Source organism: Manis javanica, chromosome 14 (assembly GCF_040802235.1).
Source record: "Manis javanica isolate MJ-LG chromosome 14, MJ_LKY, whole genome shotgun sequence".
NCBI classification, from domain to species: domain Eukaryota; kingdom Metazoa; phylum Chordata; class Mammalia; order Pholidota; family Manidae; genus Manis; species Manis javanica.
In genome coordinates, this window is record NC_133169.1 from 32309297 (window position 1) to 32335933 (window position 26637).

At 39.6% G+C, this 26637-nt stretch overlaps 1 pseudogene; it reads left to right on the forward strand.

Annotated features, from left to right (window-relative positions):
- Positions 1-26637, forward strand: LOC108407689 (immunoglobulin superfamily member 10-like; annotated as a pseudogene).

The following is a 26637-nucleotide window of genomic DNA, read 5'->3' on the forward strand; positions in this document are numbered from 1 at the left end:
AGATTTTATTGCAACCTTTGTTATGCTCTGAATTTCAGGAAAAAATTAGGTATCCCTGGGCTTGCTCCACATGTAGGTAACATCAGTTTTCCAACAAACAGAGCATATTTCTTTCCTGTTAATGCTCCTCAACCCCCATGGCAGATGTGGGGATAAAGGAGCAAGGAAAGAGGCTAAGCAGAGCAAAAGCAGAGAGCCACATATGTCAGCAAGGGTCGGTGTGACCCACTACAGTGCAGGTACAAGGCTCAAGCCCTCTCAGCAAGTCACTGTTGCTTATGGTCATCATTTGTCAGGGAAGTATGTAATGTGTCTTTTTTTGGCAAGAGTTTGACATGTTAGAGATTTATTCACCTTTCCAGTGGATTATTACAGCTCTTAAAAATGTTTTTGAACAAGGCTTAATAAAGTGAAAAGTATGTATATATATATATATATATACATTTAACAATAAAATGTATTATAAAATTTAGTTTGATTATATACATATATTCAGAAATATACATACTATCTAAAAGACTGGAGGAATACAGCAAAATGTTGATTATATATGGGTGGTAGGAATATGAGTAATTTTCCACTTTTTTACAGCTGCCAAATTTTCTATGATGCACATTTTTAGTTTTATAAAGTTTTTTAAAAGTTAGTCTAAAAGAACTAATATATAAACAGAAAACTGAGCTGTATGTTTTCCAGTTATCATAATATCTTCATTATAGTCTTCATTTTCTCTCCTTAAAGAATTCCTGAGTAATTGGGATTGCTGCTTTTCACTAAGAAGGGAGAAGCTGTGAAGCAGTTTTCACAACAATAAATAACCTGCATAAGCACAAATCTCCAGCACAAACTAGGGTTTTTAAAAAGTAAATTTTACCAAAAAAGTTGTGAATGAAATTTTCCACCTAGTGACCTTTCAGGAAGGTCTCCCAGACTGCCAGAGTAACTGTGCATGGTCAAACTGGAACTCTGTTCAAACCATGTCTATAATTTCAAGGTGTGATGTTTTTTCAGGATGAAGGTAACGGACAGAGAAATCACTTGCTGGCTGTTCTTCACTGTGATCTGCCTGGTGGCCTCCACCAGGGGCAGGGCCTGTCCTCGCCTCTGTGCCTGTTATGTGCCCACAGAGGTACACTGCATGGTTTGGTACTTGACCTCCATCCCAGACAACATCCCCCGTGATGTGGAGCGTTATCAATTTAGGGTACGTGGGGGCCCTTGTGTTGTCCGCTTCTCAAAGAGGGATGGATCACACTGGTGACTTGTCTCCAAAACACTTGTGACTTTGAGAGATTAACCAAAGTTGTTTTAACAATATTTTTCTTCTGAAATGAGTGCACAAAGACCTTAGTTTGTTAGAGGCAATAAAAAAAATTTCCTGGTAAGATTTTACTAGGAGGCAGTTTTTTTGGAATCTAGAGTCACTCTTGGTAGGTTGAAAGTCCCATGAATTTTGAAAAGCTTCCTTCTGGCTACATTTTAGCTGGAAAATAATATAGCTCCTGTTAAGAATCAGGGTTATGATATATTTGAGATAACAGGACAAATGGAAGTGTCCTCCCTTATATAAAAGATATGTATGAAAAGGTAGCTAGATCCTTTTTTATGCCCTTGGAATTTCCCTGTACAAAGTGACTTACTTAAAATGCTTTTTAAAATGCATATCTAATTAAATCTAACAAAAGGTGATTATATTTTAAAGTTTCATGAAAACTGTACATGGGCACACGTAGTCAGACATCAGTTATTTGATATTAATGAGCACCTACTAGTTGCCAAACACAATGAGTGGTACCAGGGATGGAGTGATGAAAAGATGTATTGTTCAATTCTATAAGATATAGTTAAAAGAAAGATGACAGTCAGTACAATTTAATAAGAACCATAAGAGAGCATAAACACTGCCTTGGGAAAGATCACTAGTAATAATGAGCATATTAACTGTGTGCTTATTAAGTCCTGGCATTGAGCTAAGCACTTGTCATGTATTCCATTTAATCCTCATAACCCCTTTGGAGTAAGTTATATTATTGTATCTATTTATAGATGGGGAAACTCAGGCACAGAAAGATTACTGATTTTACCAGTGTGTCAACACTACCAAGCACCTGAGTTCAGAATCATGGCCAAACCATCTGGCTTCAGAGCCCAGGGTTCCTAACCACAGGGATGAATTCCAGTTGGGAGAGTAACGAGACATGTCATGAAATAACGGGTCTTAACAGTGCTCACAAATAGGGCTGTAATCAATCCAACCCAAAGAAACAGCATATCCCTACAGCTTTGAAAATGAGAAGGAATATGGCATGTTCTGAGAATGTGGATGGTAATGTTAACTAAGACTGCAAGGGCTAGGTAGACGGTAAACCCTCTGTGGCATTTGATGAGTTCTAATCATATTTCAAGCATTTGTGTATCCCTCACCACAAGTTAAAGAACAGGAGACTTTGGGCTTGGTATGTGCTTGTGTGTGTGTTTGCTTTGACATTTGAACTTTAGTTGACAGTCTTGGCTTATGCTGGGTATTTTATTTCAGGTACAACAGCTTGGCTAGACTGACAGAAATGGATTTTTCTGGCCTCAAAAAATTGGAGTTACTAATGCTTCACAGCAATGGCATTCACACAATCCCTGCTAAGACCTTCTCAGATCTGCAGGCCTTGCAGGTAAGACCGGTGAGGGAAAGTGGTAGTTTCAAGAAGCGAGAAGTACTTCCAAATGCTGGCTATTCATGGAGAGTCCAGAAATCAAAATTCTGTAAGTTAGAAATAGACATCAAGGAGGATATGAAAGAATGGATTTCTTATTAAATGCAATAGTATGTGAAAATTAGAGTAAGAAAATTTTGAGGCAAGTTTTCTGAGACCTCAGGCTAACAGATAAAGAAAAGTCAATACACCAAGATTACTAAACCTTTAACATTTAATCTTGAAAGGAAATTTCCAGTCATACTCATTGGGGAATTGAATGAGGTTCCTAAAATTAATTGCTGTCTTAGACAGAAGTTAGCTTTCCATTACATCAGCATAATTTTCTTCATTTCACTTTGCTTATTTATACCCTTTATTTATACCTTATTTATTTATAATTGTCTTCAAATCTTTTAAAGTTATGGGGCCATCCAAGAATGCATCAAATGTTGGAAAAATTACATTCCAGTAGGTAATAAAGTAATGGTAAAAACAAATCAAGGGATAAGAATAAGAGGAATACAGGGAAATGTATACATAAAGATCAGGATGTCTGCTATAGGTAGAACTTGAAGCTTTCGAGAAACTGACTCACAATTTGTACAGTCTGCTAAATTTCTCAGGAAATAAAAAATTGTTCAGGAAAAGCACAACCTTATTTGATTTTTTAAATTAAATTTTTAAGTGAAATGTAGTTTATATGTAATACTAGTTTCCGGTCTTCAACACAGTGCTTCAATTTTTATATATATTAGGAATTGATGAGGATAAATCTAGTTACCATGCAAATTTGTTACAATATTGTTAACTATATTCCCTATGCTGTACATTACATCCCCTTGAGGTCTTTATAACTGAAAGTTTGTATCTTTTATTCTCTTCCCCTATTTTTCCCATCCCCCCAGATCCTCCCCTCCAGCAACTACCAGATTGCTCCCTCTATCTATAAGTCTGTTTTGTTTTTTAGATTCCACATATGTGAAACCTTATAATATTTAATGTCTTTCTTTGACTGATTTCACTTAGAATAATACCCTCTAGGGCCATCAATGTTGTTACAAATTGCAAGATTTCATTCTTCTATGGCTAATATTCCATTATACATATGTGTGTGTGCACGTATGTTTGTAAAATTAGTGATATTAATTAGTGATATTGAGCATCTTTTCATTTGTCTATTGGTCATATATATGTCTTCTTCAGAGGAATGTCTGATCAAGTCCTCTGCCCATTTTTTGATTGGATTATTTTTTTAAATTGAGTTGTATGAACTCTTTACAGCTTTGGATATTAACCCCTTATCAGTTATATCATTTGCAAATATCTTCTCCTGTTCAGTAGCTTGCCTTTTCATTTCCTTGATGGTTTTCTTCAATGTGCAAAAGCTTTTCAACTTGATGTAGTCCCATTTGTTTATTTTTGCTTTTGCTGCTCTTGTCTGAAGAGACAGTTAAAAAAAAATTAAGACCAATTTCAAAGAGCTTACTAAGTTTTCTTCTAGGAGTTGAATGGTTTCTGGTCCTAACATTTAAGTCTTTAATGCATTCTGAGTTTTTTTTTTGTATATGGTGTAAGAAAACAGTCCAGTTTAATTATTTTGCATGTAGTTGTCCAGTTTCTCCACCACCATTTATTGAAGACACTATGTTTTCCCCATTGTATAGTCTTGCCTCCTTTGTTGTACTTATTTTGGGTATATAGCCTTTTCTTTTCTGCTTAAAAAAGTTCCTTTAACATTTCTTGTAAGACTAGTTTGGTGTTGAGAACTCTTTCAGCTTTTCATTGTCTTGGAAACTCCTTATCTGTTCTTCAATTCTGAGTAATAACCTTGCTGGGTAGAGTATTCTTGGTTTTCAGGTTTTTCCTTTCAGCACTTTGAATATATCCTTCTGGCCTATAAAATTTCTGCTGAAAGTAAGTTGATAGTCTCCTGCCAGCACTGGACCAGCAAAGGAGAAGGGAAGTGGGAAAAAATGATGCCCATCAGTGCTTTTGTCCCTGGAGAACATTCTAACAGATTCCTGCTCCTCTGGAACATGTCCTCAAAGTTGTCAGTGAATCCCCTTCATGTGTAACCCAGGCACTTTCAAACTGCTGTCACTGCCCTGGGACTCAGGGCGAGTGAGGTTGTGTGTGTGCTCTTAGAAGTAGAGTCTTAACTTCTTACTGCTTTCCAGCTCTCCTGGGTATAAGCCCTGCTGGTTTACAAAGCTAAATGTTATGGGGGTGCAGGCCCATCATGTCTTCCTGATACAGGTTCCCTGGGCTTGGGAGCCCAATATGGATTTCAGACCTCTTGTTCCTCAGTGGGGTTCTCAATTGTTGTGATACCCCTCTTGTTTGTGGGTCACCATTCTGGGGGGCCCTGACTAGACTGCAACTCCATGCTTCTTGTCCATCTTGATGTGGTTGTTTCTTCATATCCTTGGTTGTGTAAAAATCTTTTCTGCTCATCTATAGTTTGATCTCAAAGATAGTTGTTCTACATGCACTTGAAATTCTGGTTTTTCCATGGAAGGAGATGAGCTCAGGATGTCTCTACTCTACCATCTTGATCCACAAGCCACAACTTCTATCCCAAAATTCTCATAAAAAGATACATTATAATAAAATAGGTCAGTAATATCTTTATAAAAGATAAAATGCCAGTGTTCACAAAGCCTTTTGACATATCAGGGCTGCGTTAAACGATGAAATTCAGTCTAGTTATGTACTTCTGTTGCTTTGGCTTCATCAGGCTTTATTTGGAATATATGTCTTCAGAGAATGCAGGTGTCCATAACACATTTATTCTGCTGACCAGCTTAGCAATAGATACTGAGGAGCTCTGAGCACTGAGTTTAAGAGTGTGCTGTCAGGGAATGTTTCTATGTTGCCTATTTAAGTCTAATCAGGAAACATAGGAGAAATCATTGTTTTCACTACCATTTCTTTTTCTTTTGGGAGAAAGAGTATAAGTAAAGAAGGTATTGGAGAATACCCACAAACTGTGGAAACACTCAAAAAGTTATTTTAATTTCAATTAAATTCAAAATCATGTGACTCATAATAGCCAAAAAGTAGAAACATCCCAAATGTCTATCAGCTGATAAGTGGATAAACAAAATATGTTACATGGAATACTCTTTGGCAATAAAGGGCTGACACATGCTACAACAGGGATGGGTCTGGAAAATATTAGGCAAATTGTAAAAAGCCAGACACAAAAGACCACATACTGTATGACTCCATTTGTATTAAATGTACAGAATAGGAAAATCCATAGAAACAAAGTAAATTAGTGGTTTTACAGGGGCAGGAGGAATAGGGAAATGACTGCCAGAGGATATCGGTTTTGATTTTATGGCAATGAAAATTTTCTAAAATTAATACAGGTGGTTGCACAACTCTGTTAAATACTACTTAATTGCATATGTTAGACAAGTGACTTTTATGGCATGTTAATTGTATCTCAATAAAGCTATTAAAAATGTGAGAGGTAAATTAAAATCACTATTTTTATTAAAGATTTAGTATCAAGATACTTTTTATTATGGAACTTTTCAACCATACACAAAAGCATAATGAAACCCAACGTATCTTCAATAGTTAACAGATCTTGTTTCACCTGCACCCTACCAACTACTTTTCTTCTTCACTGCATTGTTTTGAAACAAATTCATGACATCATAATGTTCCATTTTTAAGCACCTCAGTATATCTATGTCTCTCTATCTATAGAGATATATTAAGGTTAAGGAATCTTTTAAAAAAACAATTTCATTTGTATCTTAAATTTTTAGCAATAATTTATCAAATATTCAAAATTATTCTAATTTTCCCTGATATTCTCATATTTAATTTGTAGCTAACATGCTTGAATTAGGATCCAGACAAGGTACACACACTGCATTTGATTAATCTCAACATGTTTTCTATTATTGATATGTTTTTCCTTTTTGTGACAACCCGTTTGACAAACTGTGTTCTTTTTATTCTTAGGTCTTAAAAATGAGCTATAATAAAGTCCAAAAACTTCAGAAAGATAATTTTTATGGCCTCAGGAGCTTGACATGGTTGCTTCTGGACCACAACAGTATTGAGTTTATAAACCCAGAGGTTTTCAATGGACTTACCTTTCTCCGATTGGTGCATTTGGAAGGAAATCAGCTCACTAAACTCCATCCAGATACATTTGTGTCTTTGCGATACCTCCAGATATTTAAAGCATCATTCGTTAAGTATCTATACTTGTCTGATAACTTCCTGAGCTCCCTTCATCAAGAGATGGTCTCTTATATGCCTAATCTGGAAAGTCTTTATCTTCATGGAAACTCCTGGACCTGTGATTGCCACTTAAAATGGTTGTCTGACTGGATACAGGAGAAGCCAGGTATCTATGCCACTTACTCCTTTGTCCTAAGTAAGTAGAGGAAACCTGACTGAAAGTGTTATATCAGTCAGTGGGGAGGCAAAGATAATTTAATATCAGTCAGTGGGGAGGCAAAGATAATTTAGCTGAAGAGTAAATGAACTCTTATTAATTCAGTCATTAATGAATTCTCTTAATTCATCTGTGTATTAATGATCCATTGTTTCAGTCAACTATCCACTAATTACTCCTGGCTTTTGGAAAAATCTGGAAATAAGAAATGTATGTATGTGTTGCTCTTGCCTATCTCTTTTCAGCCAGTGCCTATTTTTTTGGCACTCTATTCAAGGTCTTGTGCTTGGCAATGGGAATACCAAGAGCACTGTTTCTGCTCTAACCACACGTCTAGAGGGTTACAGATAAGCATGTAATCAGAGTATGAAATGTGCTTTGAGGGGGAATGTAGAATTTGCTGTGCAGGGGGCAAGGGCCCACTGGTTTTGGCATCTGAAGGGTGCTTGGTTACTTTGGAAAGAGCAGTGGGAACTGGATTGCCATGCATCGAGGATGGAAGTGTGCAGTCACACAGGACTTGAGACTGTTGAGGGCGAAGGTGAGTCCACTGCAGAGGGGCAGGTCATCACCTAAGCAAGTCCTCTGAGAAGACTGGAAGGTAAGCACTCCAGCCAGAGGTGGAGAGCTTTTCCTTAAGAGAGAAAGGAGACCTAACTGGACACAGAGGTAGGGGAGCTCCTGCGCCTGGCGGAGGAAAAGGGAGCTCATAGAGGATGGCTTCTCCTCCTCTGTGTCCTTGTAGGAGAGGTGACTGATGAGGGGTCAAGCTTAGAAGCTTGAGAAAAATGGGAAAGGTTTGAAGTTGCTGCTATGATATATACTGTATCTATGTGTATAGGTATGTCCAATCATATGTATGTAGGTGTATATATAGATACGTAGTCAGTTAATATAAATAGCTAAAAAGCTAATCAAAAAATAAATTGAACATTGTGAGGTACTGTAGAGTCTTTTAGGTAAATACACTAAATACATAGACAATAAGGCTATGCATGAAAACATCAAAATACTTTAGTTGATTATTTAGTTCCAGAGGAACTGAGACTCACTAAAAATTACTTCTGCCTTGACTAAAAAAGAGGGAAATATGGCACAAAGGTTACTTTGAAAGAAAAAGAAGGAATAAGAGCGAGCAGGGAGGTAACATACTCAGTTTGTGCTTGACATTGTGCTAGCTGTTTTCTATTTAGTCTTCACAAAAATCCACAATTTACAGATGAAGAAATTGAGGCTTAGAAAAGTTGGTATTTTGGACTAGTAATTTGGACACTTTATTCCCATAAATGAAGCTTCACAAGACATCTAAAAGGGGAGCTATTGAGTGGGGTTTTCTCAATATCCTCAGTGCCATGGAGACAGACAGGAGAATGAGGTCACTACCTGAATTATAGGGGAAGGATGGTGCAAACAGAGAAAACTTATTTGAGAAATGTCGCAGTGAAAGGAGAAATAAGAGGGAGAGAATTGTATAACCAGAGAGAAAATGAGTCTGTTCAGTTTCTGCAAGGTGGGAAACCTACTTGCCATTCTGCTCATTACATGCTCAGTAATAAAATCAGGCTAATATATATTGTTACCAGCTAACATTTTACCAAATGGATTATGCCACTGATTATAAGATATTTAGTTATTCTACATACTAAAGGAAATTTTTTAATGACCAAAAAGAGTTCAGTAACGGACAGGCTGTAGCTCACGGGCCAGTTCCAGCCCTTCACAAGCTTTTTGTAAGTAGTCATGCCCGGTCTTTACAGACCATTTAGGGCAGCTTCGGTGCTACAGTGGTGTAGCTAAATCGTGTCAGAGATCTATAGTCCAAATAATCTGAAATCTTTACTACCTGCCTCTTTATAGAAGAGGTTTACTGACCCTGGCCTCGAGAACAAAGCCTGTGCATGCCAGGTCCTCCTTGACCAGCCTCAGCCTCATTTCCCACCCTCTGCCTGCCCTCACCCCAGACTCCCCATGAGCTGTACCACCTGCAGCTACTGCTTACCTGACTACGGGGCTTCCCTTTCTTTTCTGCCTGATGGGCTCCCAGCCAACCAGCAAACTGCCCAGCATTCACCAGTTCTAGGAAGCCTGGAAGTTCCTCCAACCACCTCATCTGTATCAGAATAATCATTTACTACTTGTAATTTCCCACACTTCTGTTCTTGACTGGATAACACTTTATTATATTTATTAACATTAAATGCCTGTTGCCTTTTTTATGTCTAATTTATTGATCCTTGGCCCCTAGAATGTGCCTAGAAAAATAGTTTAACAAAAATTACTCAGTACCTACTAAGCTTTTATCATTATCCATTTCGATGGTGAGTACAAATGAGTTCACGGCCCATCTGTGGTCTTAATATGCCCCCAAATTGTACATGTATGTCTGTAAAATAATTAGGCAAACCCACTAGCACTAACAACTTTCAGTTGTGTCTAAAATATGATGTGTTCTCCTTTTGACTGAGATGCTAATGATAATCCTACAAGACTCATAAATCAGTCATGTCAACTTCTCTGAAATAGTTTTCATCTTTTCTAAGAGCTGTGACAGTTTCTCATGCCTTCAGTTCCCTCACGTGCCATGTGATATGTAGTCAAATGAAACCCAGCTTCATCTATTTGTGGGCATCTTCCATTCTTAGATTCTACAAAGCTCTTGCCATTGCTTTTCTATCAAATAAGGGTTTGTAGCCATTTTTCTAGTAAACATTTGTTTCACAGATGATAAATTTATGTCCTAATGTTCTGCTTCCAGGCCTTTCTACAAAATAACTTATTGTTTTAATGTCAAAGTATAATAACAAATACATTTTAAGTGGCAAAAAATATATGTATTACCAACAGAGCATGTAACTCAAGTGAAGAGAAAACAATAAAATAGGTATGACAGTCTGTGTGTGACCAGGCAGCCAGCTGCCACTCTAAAACACGTTCAACTGTTAAGACACACCTCAATTTATTAGTTAAAATATGGAATAAATATGGTTGTAGAATTAAGCCTATCTCCTTCCAATCTTTCCTGGGCATCCTAGGACAGCACTAGGGACATACAGGTGAACAGCATGGAGCTGGAAGTCTTGTGGAGGACACACAACCTGACAAATAATTTGAAGAGTGGGTGACAAGGGTAGGAGAGGAGAAGTGAGAGACACTAGGAGACAGTAAAGCAGGGAGCCCACCCAGAAGAAGTGCTGTCCTGCCTGGGTCATGAAGGGCATCAGTAAACGTGGAAGAATGTGTGTCAGATACCAAGTGTATGCGAAGTGGAAGGAACAGCATATACCAGAGGAGGACAGGCATGGCAAGGTTGAGGCATGGAAACCATTTATGTGTGACAGGAACCTAGTGTGAGAGAGGCAGTGGAAGTGAATGATCTGATTTGCATCTCAGGTAAAATACCTGATGTCCAATAATAGGCATACCAAGATGTGAGCAAGAATAATTCTGTGATAAGGCTTAATTAAACCAGAAGTCTGCCATGATCTTTGCGACAGCAGGGTCTGAGCCCAGGGTACTGATAAGTAGGTAAAGGTGCATAGCTGCTTGGTAAGTGGGTGGCTGAAAAGAGCCTCTTATGAATGTTCAAAGGCTTTCAGGATTTTCAGCTACTTCATCTGCATAGTAAACTTTAAAGTGTGCTGAAGAATTCTGAGTAGCCAGATATATATGGCATTACCTGTCATACTGAGGTACACACTAAAGGGTTGGGAGTCCCTGGTCAGACGGACTTAAGCCTTTGAGAGGATTTGTGCACATGGGGGAAGGTGATCTGACCCTGTCCAGCCTCTGCCAATGGGATAATGTTCCCTTAAGTGCCATGTCCAATGCATGATATGGGAGCTACTACCGGAAATGGCATGGAAGTCCCGGGTTGCATTTTATGTAAGATTCAACTCCGTAACCTCTTATCAAGTATTTCAGTGATCAATTACTTTAAATAGGCTCACCAGAGTGGTGTTTTTTAAATGATTAGGTATAAGTGATATTTGAATACCTGAAAGAAAAGCCTTCCATGATTCAGAAAGACTGAGGGTAGGTCTCGTGCTCTAAGACTTTCAGGCTTCTGACGTCACCGAACTGTCACCGTGAATGGGCCGCCCCTTTATGGGGACATGCTGTTCTCCTTCCCCATTAAACTAGATCCTCCTCCAATGAGTCTGCCTCAACCAATGCATCACCAAAGTCAGGTGCACGTGTCTGCACTCGTGCCCTCAGTCGCCCCCCATGTTCACCCGAATCCTCACCCCTTGTTGATCACTCCCACCTGTTTCCCTGTCTCCATGATCTATAAGTCACTCTCCATTTCTACTGAGACTAAGTGAGACCAGACCAACACATCTTATAATTCAGGTGTTGTTCTTTTGGATAATGGGAAAAGAAAGTTTGTGTGTTTAATGATAACTTATGAAAACAGTTTCTCTCTTAAAGGGCAATGAAATTCTAGGACTCTTAAAACATCAAAATGAGGAATTAGAACTCAACTACTGTTAATAAAAAGTGACAATCATAAGCATATCATTATGTTTCCCTAGATAAGGAAACTATTCACTGAAACAATATTTACTGAGTATCAGATACTTTCTAGGCATGGGAAACACATCAGCGAACAAGACAAATCCCTGTGTCTACGGATATAATATTGTGGCAAGGGAAAGTGTTATTTTTTTTAAGAAATCAACAACAGAATTTCCAAATGGTTTTAAATTCTAACAAAAACTATTCAGTCTTCAAATATTAATTAATAAGAAGGCTACAAATGACAATAATTCAATTGTCATTTTTCCTAGATATAATAAAATGCAAAAAGAACAGAATTCCCCCCAGTCCTCAGAAATGTCCACTTTGCATGAACCCCAGGACCTCTAAAAGCAAGCCCTTAGCTATGGTCCCAGCTGTGGCTTTCTGGTGTGCCAAGCCAAGCATTGACCCATCCCTGAAACTGAAGAGCCTGCCGATTTTGGAAGACAGTGGTTCTGTGTCCATGTCTCCCCAAGATTTCATGTCACCCTTGGGCTCCCTCACATTGAATCTGACAGACCAGTCTGGAAATGAAGCGAACATGGTCTGCAGTATCCGGAAGCCCTCCCAGACATCCTCCATTGCACTCACTGAGGAAAATGACTACATCATGCTAAATACATCATTTTCAACATTTCTGGTGTGTAACATAGATTACAGTCACATTCAGTCAGTTTGGCAAGTTGTGGCTTTGTACAGTGACTTTCCTCTGATACTAGAAAGGAGCCACTTGCTCCCTGAAACAACACAACATGGCTACCAATATAATCAAGTGGTTCCTGAGCCCAAAGACATTTTTACCAACATAGAGGCTGTTCTCAAAGCAGATCCCCTTTGGCTAATGCAAGACAGAATTTCCTTGCAACTAAACAGAACTTCCACCACACTCAGTGCACTGCAGATCCAGTACTCTAGTGATGCTCAGATCTCTTTACCAAGGGCAGAGATGAGGCCAGTGAACCACAAATGGACCATGATTTCCATGGATAACAATACTAAGCTGGAACGCACTGTTTTGGTCAGTGGGACCATTGACCTAAAATGCTCAGGCCTGGGAGATCCCACATCTGGAGTGGGTTCTAACTGATGGAAGTAAAGTGACACCCCTTATGTTAGTGAGGATAGATGAGTCCTAATAGACAGAAGTGGCTTCAGATGGCTAACAGCTTTGACACAGGCACATACCACTGCATAAGCACCAATTAAGATGATCCAGATATTCTCACCTACAGGATTACTGTGGTAGAGCCCTACATCAAAACCTACCATGAAAATTGTATTCATCACACAGCATTCATTGATGAAACACTTGACCTCCCATGCCATTCTACTGGTATCCCAGATGCCTCTGTTAGCTGGATTCTTCTAGGAAGAACTGTGCTCTAAAAGTCCTCAAGAGACAAATTCTCAACAACGGCACACTAAGGATATTACAGATCACCCCAAAAGACCAGGGTCATTATCATTGTATAGCAGCCAACCCATCAGGTATAGATTTTTTGATTAACAAAAATTTCAATCAAAACAAAAGGGCGAAAGACAGTGGACCGTGATGTAGAAACAGATGGCTCTGGACTGGATGAGCCTAATCCCGCGGCTCACTCTCAAGAGCCCCCAGTCACCCAACCCCCTACAGCTGCTCCAGTGGAACCTGCAGTGGGAAACCAAGCCTCCAGCACGAGGGAGAAGCACAACTACTGGGAACCAGTGCACCTGGGGGGGTGGAGATTCAACAACCTGCCACTTTAGGGAGCACAGGAAGCAGTTCCCTCCCTCTCTTCAGAGAATTGACCCATTACGCTGGGCAGCACTTTTGGAGAAAGAATGTTGTGTCAGAGAGGAAGGAGAAAAGCACAACAAGGCCACTTCCCCTGGTCACCGAGCTCCTGGACATACATGGTGAGGAAGTGGACTCTTCAGGCCTGCTCTCTCCAAATGAGGAATTTAAGGTCCTGGCAACTGAAGTTCGCAGTGTTCTGGTAAGGATCAGGGCTGCCCACCCCAGGACAGTATCTAACAGCCCTGTGACAAATACAACAGCTGGCACCAAAGTCTCCCACATTGCAAGTCCACAAACACTACCACCAGGGAAACCAGTAGATTCCAAACGGTATGCTGCTGCTGAAACTACAGCTGTGTCAATGGATGTAAACCGAGCCACATCAAGCAAAAGGCAAGGTGCAGCAAACCAAAAGGTACCCACCATCTCTCTTCTGCTACCTAAAGAAACTCAGTTTCATGGCAGTGATGACATGGGGAAGAGGAGAGAGCATCTGGAAACTGTCCACCCAGTAACAGAGGGAACTGCAGCTGAAGATGTCAATATCAAAATGCTTCATAGTGCTAACAACAAAGCTGATGTGTTCTCAGGGGCAGTAAGTGCCATGGAAAGTCATCAGACATCTGTAACAGGAACCAGTAAACCCAGGAGCAACTGCATCTCTTCTCCTATGACTCAAAAGCTTAGCATCTCTAAGCGCCCGTTGAGCACACACACTCCTGCATATTCTCAGTTACAGATTTCTAGAAATAGTACAATTAACATCCCGTTATACAGACGCTTTGGAAGATGGAGGAAAATCTGGGGCAGGGGGAAAATTATCAGCTCATACAGAACTCCACTTCTCTGACAGCACAGATACAGCTTTGTGAGACCAATTTTCAGAGGCTCTTCTGAAGAAAGTGGCAGTGCATTTCCATCCACAGGGCACAACAAGGGCTGCCCGTCCAGTTCTCCCAAAGGCTCGCCACTTCCACAGCAGCAAGGCCTTTTCCAAGTTCTTTGACCATTTCCTCCACTAAAGCTGAAATTGCCACAGTCACTGCAGCGCATCTACAACTCTAGTCCACGGTCCATTGTTACCATTTGAGAACAGACCAAATGTACACACTGAGAAAACAACACCCACGATAAAATATTTCAGTACTGAAGGTACACAAGTGACTCCAGCTGGTGCAGTCATGACTCTTGCCGCAATAGCCTGGGTATTTATGGAAAAAGCTCACATAAAAAATATTGTTTACCAAACTCAAAATGGATCAAAGACCTGAATGTAAGTCATGAAACCATTAAACTCTTGGAAAAAAACTTAGGTAAAAACCTCTCAGACATAAACATGAGTGACCTCTTCTTGAACATATCACCTCAGGCAAGGAAAACAACAGCAAAAATGAGCAAGTGGGATTACATTAAGCTGAAAAGCTTCTGTACAGCGAAAGACACCATCAATAGAACAAAAAGGAACCCTACAGTATGGGAGAATATATTTGAAAATGACAGCTCTGATAAAGGCTTGACGTCCAGAATATATAAAGAGCTCACACACCTCAACGAACAAAAAACAAATAACCCAATTAAAAAATGGGCAGAGGAACTGAACAGACAGTTCTCTAAAAAAAAATACAGATGGCCAACAGACACATGAAAAGATGCTCCACATCGCTAATTATCAGAGAAATGCAAATTAAAACTACAATGAGGTACAACCTCACACAAGTAAGGATAGCTGCCATCCAAAAGACAAACAACAAGTGGAGAAAGGGGAACCCTCTTTCACTGCTGGTGGGAATGTAAATTAGTTCAACCACTGTGGAAAGCAGTATGGAGGTTCATCAAAATGCTCAAAACAGACCTACCATTTGATCCAGGAATTCCACTCCTAGGAATTTACCCTAAGAACGCAGCAATCAAGTTTGAGAAAGACAGATGCACCCCTATGTTTATTGCAGCACTATTTACAATAGCCAAGAATTGGAAGCAACCTAAATGCCCATCGGGAGATGAATGGATAAAGAAGATGTGGTACATATACACAATGGAATACTACTCAGACATAAGAGGAAAAATCCTACCATTTGAAGCAACATGGATGGAGTTGGAGGGTATTATGCTCAGTGAAATAAGCCAAGTGGAGAAAGAGAAATACCAACTGATTTCACTCATCTGAGGAGTATAAGAACAAAGGAGAAACTGAAGGAACAAACAGCAGTGGAATTACAGAACCCAAAAATGGACTAACAGGTACCAAAGGGAAAGGAACTGGGGAGGATGGGTGGGCAGGGGGGAATAACGGGGGGAAGAAGGGGGATATTAAGATTAGCATGCATGGGGGGGAGGGAGAAAGGGGAGGGAGGGCTCTACAACCCAGAGAGGACAAGCAGTGATTCTACATTTTGCTATGCTGATGGACAGTGACCGTAATGTGGTTTTTAGGGGGGACCTGATATAGGGGAGAGCATAGTAAACATAGTATTCTTCATGTAAGTTTAGATTAAAGATTTAAAAAAAAAAGGGGATTACTCCTTAATAGAATAAAACTATTGGTAAATCAAAGATTAAGGCATGCTTTAAATATCCTTAATGTTGATCACTTAAAGGGTGTCAGATGATCAGCTGTGGAGGTACTCTCTTCTGACAATATTCCTTTCTCTTAATAAAAATTTAAAAAAAAAGCAGTTCCTGTGTGCTGACCTCCAATGAGTTCTACACAGTGGTATAGAGGGCATGTCAAAGTGTGGGCAAAGGGGCTGTTTGTTTCTATGCAGATCAAGGCCTAGCTTGGATACCCAGAAAATGAACTAAGATACGATATGAGGAGGAGCTTCCAGCATCAGCACTCTCTGGAGGACTCGTACCGGGAGATCATCATCAAAAAGCCTTCACAGGGATCCGGGCGATGCTGCAGTTGTGGCTGCGTCCACCCCACCATTTCCTGGACTTGCCATTGGAATGAGGAGGGAGATGTCTAGGCTGGCATGTGCATACAGTGAGACAACGAATTTGACCAGATCTGTACTGTTGGAACTCAACCAGGAGTTGGGAGGGGTGCAAGTTGTAGCGCTCCAAAATCTTACGACTATAGACTATCTACGGTTAAAAGAACATAATGGGATGTGAACAAATCCCAGGAATGGGTTGCTTTATTCTGTCTGATTTCTCAGACTGTTCAAGTACAGTTGGACAATATCCATCATATCATACACTAATTTTCAGAAATGCCTAGGGTGCCGAAATGGTTTTCTTGGCTTCACTGGAGATGGATGGTAATTATAGATTTGCTTTGTTTATGTCACCGTATTCCTATTATGTTAATATGTGTGCACAAGTTAGTAGTTTAAAACCTGTATGTTTAAGGTACTCTACAAGAAGATATGTCAAAGAAATAATCAATCCTCCCATGTTTTCTTCCATATGCTACCTCTATAGCTTTTCTTCTTCCTTCCTAATTACAACCCTTAAATAGAATTCGTGCCGCATATCGAATTTACTGAGTATCATAATTCCTCCAGGTGGTAAAGATACCTCGAGACAAGTGCTGGACATAGAAGCCACAGGGCATAATTCTGCAAAGAAGTAAAAAGCTAACCTTTTCAAACAATATGGCTTCTCTCTCACCAACTTTACATTTCCCTGTATGGTCCTGGAAGATGATTGGTTAGCCAGAGACGGGTAAGATTCCTCAAGGGAGGAACAACCTAAGACAGGCACAGTTGCAGGGGGGCCATCAGGTGAGAAATTGGGGAACAACAGTGGTGAAGCTTAGAACCTCAACCGCCCCTGTGTTGAGAGAAACATCCATGGATGTTTTATTGCCCTTGTCTAGCTCAGGTTAGCACATAGTCTACAGGCACACACCTGATCATCTACAATTGCTCTCTTACAACACTAAACTATGTTTTCTACCTTTATCTGGCATCTACCTACCACTTCAGCAGTTTATTAAAAATAAAAATAAAAATAAAAATAATAATAAAAGGAGAAATGTGGGATCCACATATAAATCAAGTATAAAAATCAAACGAATATTCATATTTGACCTGATTGTTTATAGTTCATAATGCGTGATCAGAACCGAAAGTTTCTGTGATGACTGCCCTTGTACTGTTCACCATGTAAGAACTTATTCACTATGTAAGAATTCGTTCACCATGTAAGAACTTGTTCGTTATGCTTCAGAAGTTGGAGACTGACGAGAACTAGGCTTGAGATGGATTAATGACTGTGCATTGAGCATTGACCCCCCATACAGAATTTTGTTGTTGTTAACAACCATTTGATCAATAAATATGAGAGATGTCCTCTCAAAAAAAAAGGTGATTAAAAAAAATATTGATCATAAAAGTCAAAATTTGTCATAAAAGGGATTACATTTGGTAAGAACATAGTTTGCCCACACAGTGCTGTACATTTTTTAAATCATTGTCAATATTTAATAATGGATAAAATGCACAGGAAAATTTTAGGTTTCTGTGAAAAATCAGTAAGTCTGTCAACCCTGGGCCTGCATTCCACATAGCACCAATTGACTGGAGGGAGCTTAGTGGTGGGTTCAATTCTTTAGAAAGACATGTTTTGTTATGCCCTGCTTTTCATATTCACATTATCTAGTGACTGCCCTGACCCTTAGAGGTACTTCAATTTGTAGTCTCTAACCCATACTTAGAGCATTTCACAAGTAATGTTGAACCAATGATTCAGCAAGCTATTTGGAATTTGGCCCAATTTGAGACTCAAGACCTTTTTATGTTCCAAATCTGCAGTGTACAATATGGTAGCTATGAACCACATGTGACTATCAGGAACTTGAAATGTTCCTAATGCAACTTGAGATGTACAAAGCATAAAGCATACACAGGATTTAAAAAACATAGTACAAAATAATGTAAAATATCTTATCAATAATTTTTATATTGATTGCATGTTAAAGTGATAGCATTTTAGATACTGTATGAAATATAATATATTATTAAAATTAATTTCACCAGTACTTTATATTGTTAAAGAATATGGTTATGAGAAAATTTAAAATTAGATATGTAGCTCACATTATATTTCTATTGAACTATACCATTCCAAATCACTTTAAAGTTATACCATACTTTTTTTAATCAAAAAGCCTTAGTTTAAAAATTTCCAATAGTAAAAATGATACACATTCATTTTGGAAAACACAAAGGAGGAAAGTTTTAAATATCATTTTAATCTAATAAACATTGTTAAATATTTTTTAAAAAATATTGTTTACCCAAGTGCATCTAACACCGGTTAAGTTAAAAGAGATTCAGTGATTACACCACCTCTGCCAGGTCCCAGCACAAAGCCATCTATGCCTACTTCTATAGCCATTACAAGATTTTCAAGAAGGAAAATTCCCTGGCATCAGATTTTTGTAAACAACTATATGCAAAAAGGGAGGATAAAGAGTCACCATAAATTTGGTCCACAAAAGAGCAGAAACACAGTGCTTGCTAAAATACCCCCTGCTTTACCCAGGAAAAAAGTTTCCCCCACCTTCCCTAGCACAACACTCTCAGCAGGTGTGATGCAGATTCTATCAGTAACATCAGCTGCAACTCACCACGATCTCACCGCAACACAGTCCTGTCAGTCTCCCACCAGTGAAGCAGCTGCTCTTCCCTCCTGTTCACACTGTACCTCCTAGTATCTCAATCAAAGAATCAAGTAACACATTTCATATCAATGCAGACAGCCACCCTGACGACTCCCTCTCCTGCCCCTGTATCTGTCATCAGTAAAACCCAAATAATCAGACCCAGGACACGAAAAGTCCAAAGGAAAAAGGAGCCTCAGGAGAACAGGAATGACCCAAACACCTCTCCAAACCAGAGTTCTGGCTTCAGAACAACCAGGGCTATGACACCTCCTGATCTCACTTCCCATGAAACTTCAGCCCAGCCCAGTGTCTCTGTTTTCACTCATTCTCCCATAGAAAGCACAAAAGGAATCTCAAGCATAATTGGTCTTCATCCAAGAACACTTAATCTGACAGATACAGGTGAGAGACTACCCCAAGAGAGTACTCAAACTTTGAGCACAACTGCTTCTGAAACCACTTGGTCCAGAAGACCACACCAGACTACATCTAGAAATACAATCCCTAGGCACTCAACCGTGCCACCCGTCCTGAGCAGCTGTGCTACTCCAGCACCCATCCACACCTCCCTGCCTCTGAGCGATCAAAGTGCAGTTACGGGTAATGTGGCAAATTACTCTTCCAGGATAATGACAAATATAATGGCCAGGCCCCATGAGTCCTCAGGGCACAATGCTAATCCACAGGAATTAGTGGCAGAGATTGCTACACCTTCCAAAGCTCGCCCAAATGCCAAATACACAATGGGAACCACCACTTTCTCTATTCCAGTCTCTTAGTCTACTCCTGTGCCAGCACTAACAATAGTCAAACCACAGAGTTCTAAATTGACTCCCTCTTCCTTGTCAGAAAACCACTTCTGGAACAAGTCATACCGAGAAATTGCTGAAAAAGGCAAAAAGTCAATAGTGAGCATGTTGCCCACCCCAGGCTTGCCAGAGGACACCACTCGTGTTTCAAACTGGGATATACGGAAGATTGCAAAGAAAAGTCGCTTTGATAAGATACCAGTTCAGATAACAACTTCTGAACTCCTTCCCTGTGACTCTTTGTCCAGGAATGTATTAGAAAGGCCCAGAATAGTTGGAGGAAAAGCAGCAAGTTTCACTGTTCCAGCTAACTCAGTTGCCTTTCTTCCTTGTGAGGCTGTTGGGAATCCCCTCCCCACCATCCACTGGACCAGACTCTCATCAGGTATTTGAAATTGTTTCTTTAAACTTAGTCTTCTTTGGTTATAAAACAAGGAAAAGATTATGCTGTTTCTGGAATCAACCCATTTCAAATTTCTCTAAGATACAGAAACTATTAATGTCCTCATTTGACATTTTTGCTGTGCAGCTTTTTTGCTCATTAAAAGGTTTTAAAACATGTTAATTAGGAATGTTTAAAAAATATTTGAAAGTGGATCCAAAGAAATGTGATATGAAAAAGAGAGAATGGGTATTGAATTGGGACATCTGGCTTTTAAATTAAAATTATGGTGATAAGAAATTCCAGGAATAATTTTAGCAATCTGAAGAACAGGCATCATAACTTTAAATATATTTGTTCTCAGGAGCCTAACAAAAAGATGGCTTTCCTCTTGAGACTTCCACTTGAACAATTTATGTCTCCTATCTAAACTTTGATGACCTATTGCTATAAATTCCTTTCTTACCAGGATTTCATTTGTCTAAAAGGAAAGAGAACAGCAGGTTCCAGGTGCTCCTGAATGGCACTCTGGCCATAAAGGAGGTGGACATTCAGGACCGTGGACAGTACCTGTGCTCTGCTTCCAATGCCCTGGGCACAGACCACCTTCACGTCACCTTGTCTATGGTTTCCTATCCTCCCAGGATCCTGGAGAGACGTAACAAAGAGATCATAGTCCATTCTGGAAGCACTGTAGAATTGAAGTGCAGTGCTGAAGGTAGACCAAGCCCTATGATTTATTGGATTCTTGCAAACCAAACAGCGGTCTCAGAATCCTCTGAGGGGAAAAGGCAGGCCCTGGTGAAATCTGACGGAATGCTGGCCATTCACAGTCTCAGCATCTACGACAGGGGCTTTTACAAATGGATGGCCAACAACTCAGCTGGCTAGGACTCACTGCTGGTTAAACTTCAAGTCATTGCAGCCCCACCTGTCATTGTAGAACAAAAGAGGGAAGTCATTGCAGGGATGTGGGGTGAAAGTTTGAAACTGCCTTGTACTGCAAAAGGAACTCCTCAGCCTAGTGTCCACTGGGTCCTCACTGATGGCACCAGTGACACCATTACAGTTGATCAATTCCAAGTTGTTCTTATTTTCAAATGGGACACTGGATGTAAGAAATGTAGTTTCTTCAGACAGGAGCACTTATGAATGCATTGCTACCAGCTCCACTGGCTCAGAGAGAAGAGTGGTAATTCTTACATTAGAAAAGCAAGAGACCATCCCCAGGATAGAATCTGCATCCCAGAAGTGGACTGAGGTGAATTTTGGGGACAAATTACTACTGAAATGCTTAGCCATTGGGGAAACCAAGCCCAAAATAATCTGGAGGTTACCATCCAAGGCTGACGTCGACCAGTGGCACAGGTAAACCATACCATTGTGTTGAGATTATCTTCTTTATCTATTTAGATGTACAACTTCTGAAATGAAAAGTCATACAGTGAGGCTGTTTTAGAGAGCCCTTAGACTCTGCAAGTAACTCTGAAGAGACCTATTCCTTTTGAGATTAATATAATAAATAATATAAAAACCAAGATTCTTTTATGCTAAACTCTAAGGCAAACTTGTTGAGTTTATATAGTTAAAGAAGAATAAAATTCTTATTTGCTTTCATACTTGTAACAGTTTTAAAATGGTAACTGTGTAGGCACACTCATAATTCCTCTATCCAGGAAAGAGGAGGGAGTTTTGTAATGCAACCAAGGCTCTGGAAAGACATACTCTTACTTCACTCTTGAAGGGCCTCCTATCCAACATTTTAAATTTCAGTATAATCTGTCATTTCTTCTAGCCTAAGATTGCAAAGCACTTTATGAAAGTCACATTAAGACCTTCACAAAGTGAAATATATTCTGGATCTGCATCACTCCAATGCTGTCAGACCCATAAACACACATAAAAATTTCCTCTAATATGCTCTCTTACAGGCATATTCATTTTTATCTGATTTTCTGTATATATTAAACCCTGTCTCTGAAAATAATTATAGCTTATAAGAGTTACAAAGTTAGGCCATTTGAATGACTTTGTGCAGTGGCTTTCTGTATGACAGAAAAAGATCGGAGTGAGCATTTACATTTTTTATATTTTCTTATTCATTAATAGAAAATATCCATGCAGAAGAGACTAGACATAATAGAGTTGAATTTGTACTCATGCTCAGATGTTGAAGAATAGAGTTCTTTTTCTAGTGTCACACTATAAGCTGGTTTTGAATGTAGTAAATGAATTTGGCTTGTGATCTTTAATTCAAATGTGTTTATTTTCAGGTTTTTCAATAAGACATCAAGATTATCTGCCCAGTGTTAAATTGAAATTAGTTTAGATTTTAAATGTTTTTAAATGCTGAGTTCTAAGATGTAAACTTTAGGAATGACATGTTTACTATACATACAACCATTTATGACAAAATATTTTTGATGTTTCATCAATTTCTGCATTTACTATTATATTAGCAGGTCTCATTTGTTTGCCTTTAAGTACTTATTTTATTAATGTTGAATGGCAGTTCTCTTTTCTGAAATGAATGCATTTAAAATAAATTCCATGGAGCATGGTGATGATTCTCATTTACCCAGAGAGAGCTCATTATTCTGTGTAATTTCCAACATCATTTTCATTACCAATACAAAACGTATAAAAGGCATTACATTTGTGATGGGAGTAAGAAATAAAGTTCAAAACCTAGGTTGTAAAGTTGAGGCCTACAACATTTATCTTCATTAAGTCAATTATAGAAAGTGGAAATCTTTTGTCAAGAGCTATGAAAAAATGTAAGGGAATGTGTTAACAAGTTAATCCAGAGGAAGTCTGGTGAGTATTCTAAAGCACATTACCTCAATATCTCAGAATACACCTTGACCAAATGTTCCAACAAATCCCTCAGAGATATCGAGCAGAAGAACAGGTAGCCATTTTAGATTTTGTTTTGGGAAAGTATTTACAAAACATGGAAAGATAGTTCATACTATTGAAGAGGCAGCAGAGTGTGTAAAGATCACAGATGCTATCATGGGCCACCACGGGTACTGGTGTTTTTGACAGTGAAATTCAACTTGTTTGCTAACTGAACAAGCCAATGATTATTTTGCAACTCACTCCTAAAGAAGGCCAGAATATTCATTACTTAGATGCTTTACATATGTCAACAGAAAAACAGCACTGATATTGAAACATCCTTACTCTTCCTACTTCTTAGTTTTAGAAATGTGAATTTTAGATTATGAAAATGAGAAAACTTTCATCAAAGCTGTGCTTATCCAAGTCCACTCCATACTCCCCCATGACCTAAAGAAGCAAAACTCTTTCACTTTCTGAAAACCACTCATCAGCTGAACCAAAAAGCTTTCTCTGAATTTTTTCCATGGTCCCAGATTCCGAGCACTATCAGTCTACCTCTACTACTTTCAACATATGTTACCTACACCACAGCACAGAACTGTGCTTCCTCTCTTTTGGAACCCTGCTCCTCATGACCTTACCTGACCTGGGAGCTTATTCTAAGAGCAGACCTCAGGTTCCCCCAACTGCTGAATCCGAACCTTCACTTTAACAAATCCACAGTGAATCAAATGCACAATAAAGTCTGAGAAGTGCTGCTTTACAAAGACTGCAGATGCCTGCACAAATAAATCTTTTTCTTTTGTTGGATAAAATTTTTATTTTATAAAATAAATACTCTTAAAAATATAAATTTATAAGAAGCAGCAGCTATACTTCTGTTTATTTTCATAACCTCCAGATGCTTCAGCTTTGGGGGATGTCACTATGAATCACTGGTTTTCAAAGTGTAGTCCCCTGCCAGAGTATTGCCTAATAACTTGTTGAACCAGAAACTCTGAGTCTGCATTTTAAAAAGCAATCTGTTAGAGGCAGAGCCAGGAAGGCGGCGTGAGTAGAGCAGTGGAAATCTCCTCCCAAAACCACATATATCTATGAAAATATAACAAAGACAACACTTCCTAAAATAGAGACCAGCGGACACAGGACAACATCCAGACCACATCCACACCGGCGAGAGCCCAGCGCCTCGTGAAGGGGATAAGATACAAGCGCCGACCCGGCGGGACCCGAGTGTCCCTCCCCCTGGCTACCGGTGGGGGGAAAGAAACGGGAGTGGTATTTATTTTTTCTTGGCGAGTGCTTTTTGGAAGCCTTAAAAGGACAGGGACCCCAATACTAGTGAAACAGCGCAGCAAGACCGGTGAGCGGGTGCCTTAGACCGAAGCCTGAGGACAAAGAAAATAACATGTTTTTCCCTTTTTTTCCCCCCTCTTTCGTTCCTGCTGTAGTTGTTTTGGTTTGGAGAGTGCTTTTTGGAAGTCTTAAAGAGGCAGGACAGGACACTTAGACCAGAGGCAGGGAATCTGGGGATCTCTGGGCACTCTAACCCCCTGGGCAACAGGGAGCACAGAGGCCCATTAGGGATATAAATAGCCACCTGGCCGCTCCCCCTCCAATGGGGCTCCACCATTTTGGAGCAGCCCCAGCCAGGCCGCGCCCACAGCAACAGCGGAAATATACTCTATAGCAACCGGGCAGGTAGCAGAAGACCTGTCTGCGCACAGCTGTCAAGCATAAGCCACTAGAGGTCGCTATTATCCCAGGAGAGGAAGGCCACAAATGAATAAGAAGGAAAGCTCTTCAAGCGGTCACTCGTACCAGCTCTGCAAACTATCTCTATCACCATGAAAAGGCAAAGTACAGGCAGACAAAGATCACACAGACAACAACTGAGAAGGAGACAGACCTAACCAGTCCTCCTGAAAAAGAATTCAAAATAAAAATCATGAACATACTGACAGAGATGCAGAGAAAAATGCAAGAACAATGGGATGAAGTCTGGAGGGAGATCACAGATGTCAGGAAGGAGATCACAGAAGTGAAACAATCCCTGGAAGGACTTATAAGCAGAATGAATAAGATGCAAGAGGCCATTGAAGGAATAGAAACCAGAAAACAGGCACGTATAGAAACTGACATAGAGATAAAAGCATATCCAGAAACGAAACAACACAAAGAGAATTATGTGACCAATCTAAAAGGAATAATATTGTATTATAGGGGTACCACAAGAAGAAGAAAGAGGAAAGGGGTAGAAAGTCTCTTTGAAGAAATAATTGCTGAAAACTTCAACAAACTGGGGGAGGAAATGATGGAACAGACCACGGAAATAAACAGAACTCCCAAATGAAGGGACCCAAGGAGGACAACACCAAGACACACAGTAATTAAAATGGCAAGCATCAAGGACAAGGAAAGAGTTTGAAAGGCAGCTAGAGAGAAAAAGGTCACCTATAAAGGAAAACCCATCAGGCTAACATCAGACTTCTTGACAGAAATCCTACAGGCCAGAAGAGAATGGCATGATATATTTAATGCAATGAAACAGAAGGGCCTTGAACCAAGGATACTGTATCCAGCATGACTATCATTTAAATATGATGGCGAGATTAAACAATTCCCAGACAAGCAAAAGCTGAGGGAATTGCTTCCCACAAACCACCTCTACAGGGCATCTTACAGGGACTGCTCTAGATGGGAGCACTCCTAGAAAGAGCACAGAACAAAACACACAACATATGAAGAATGGAGGAGGAGGAATAAGAAGGGAGAGAAGAAAAGAGTCTCCAGACAGTGTATATAACAGCTTAGTAAGAGAGTTAAGTTAGTTAAGTTGGGCAGTAACATACTAAAGAAGCTAACCTTGAACCTCTGGTAATCACGAATCTAAAGCCTGCAATGGCAGTAAGTAAATATCTCTCAATAGTCACCCTAAATGTAAATGGACTTAATGAACCAATCAAAAGACACAGAGTGATAGAATGGATAAAAAAAGCAAGACACATCTATATGCTGCTTACAAGAAACTCACCTCAAACCCAAAGACAAGCACAGACTAAAAGTCAAAGGATGGAAAAACATATTTCAGGCAAACAACAGTGAGAAGAAAGCAGGGGTTGCAGTACTAATATCAGACAAAATAGACTTCAAAATAAAGAAAGTAACAAGAGATAAAGAAGGACACTACAAAATGATAAAGGGATCAGTCCAACAGAAGGATATAACCATTCTAAATATATATGCACCCAACCCAGGAGCACCAGGCATTTGTGAAACAAATACTAACAGAACTAAAGAGGGAAATAGACAGCAATGCATTCATCTTAGGACACCTCAACACACCACTCACCCCAAAGTATAGATCCACCAGGCAGAAAATACGTAATGACACAAAGGCATTGAACAACACACTAGAACAGATGGACCTAACGGACATCTATAGAACTCCACATCCAAAAGCAACAGGATATACATTCTTCTCAAGTGCACATGGAACATTCTCCAGAATAGACCACATACTAGCTCACAAAAGGAGCCTCAGTAAATTCCAAAATACTGAAATTCTACCAACCAA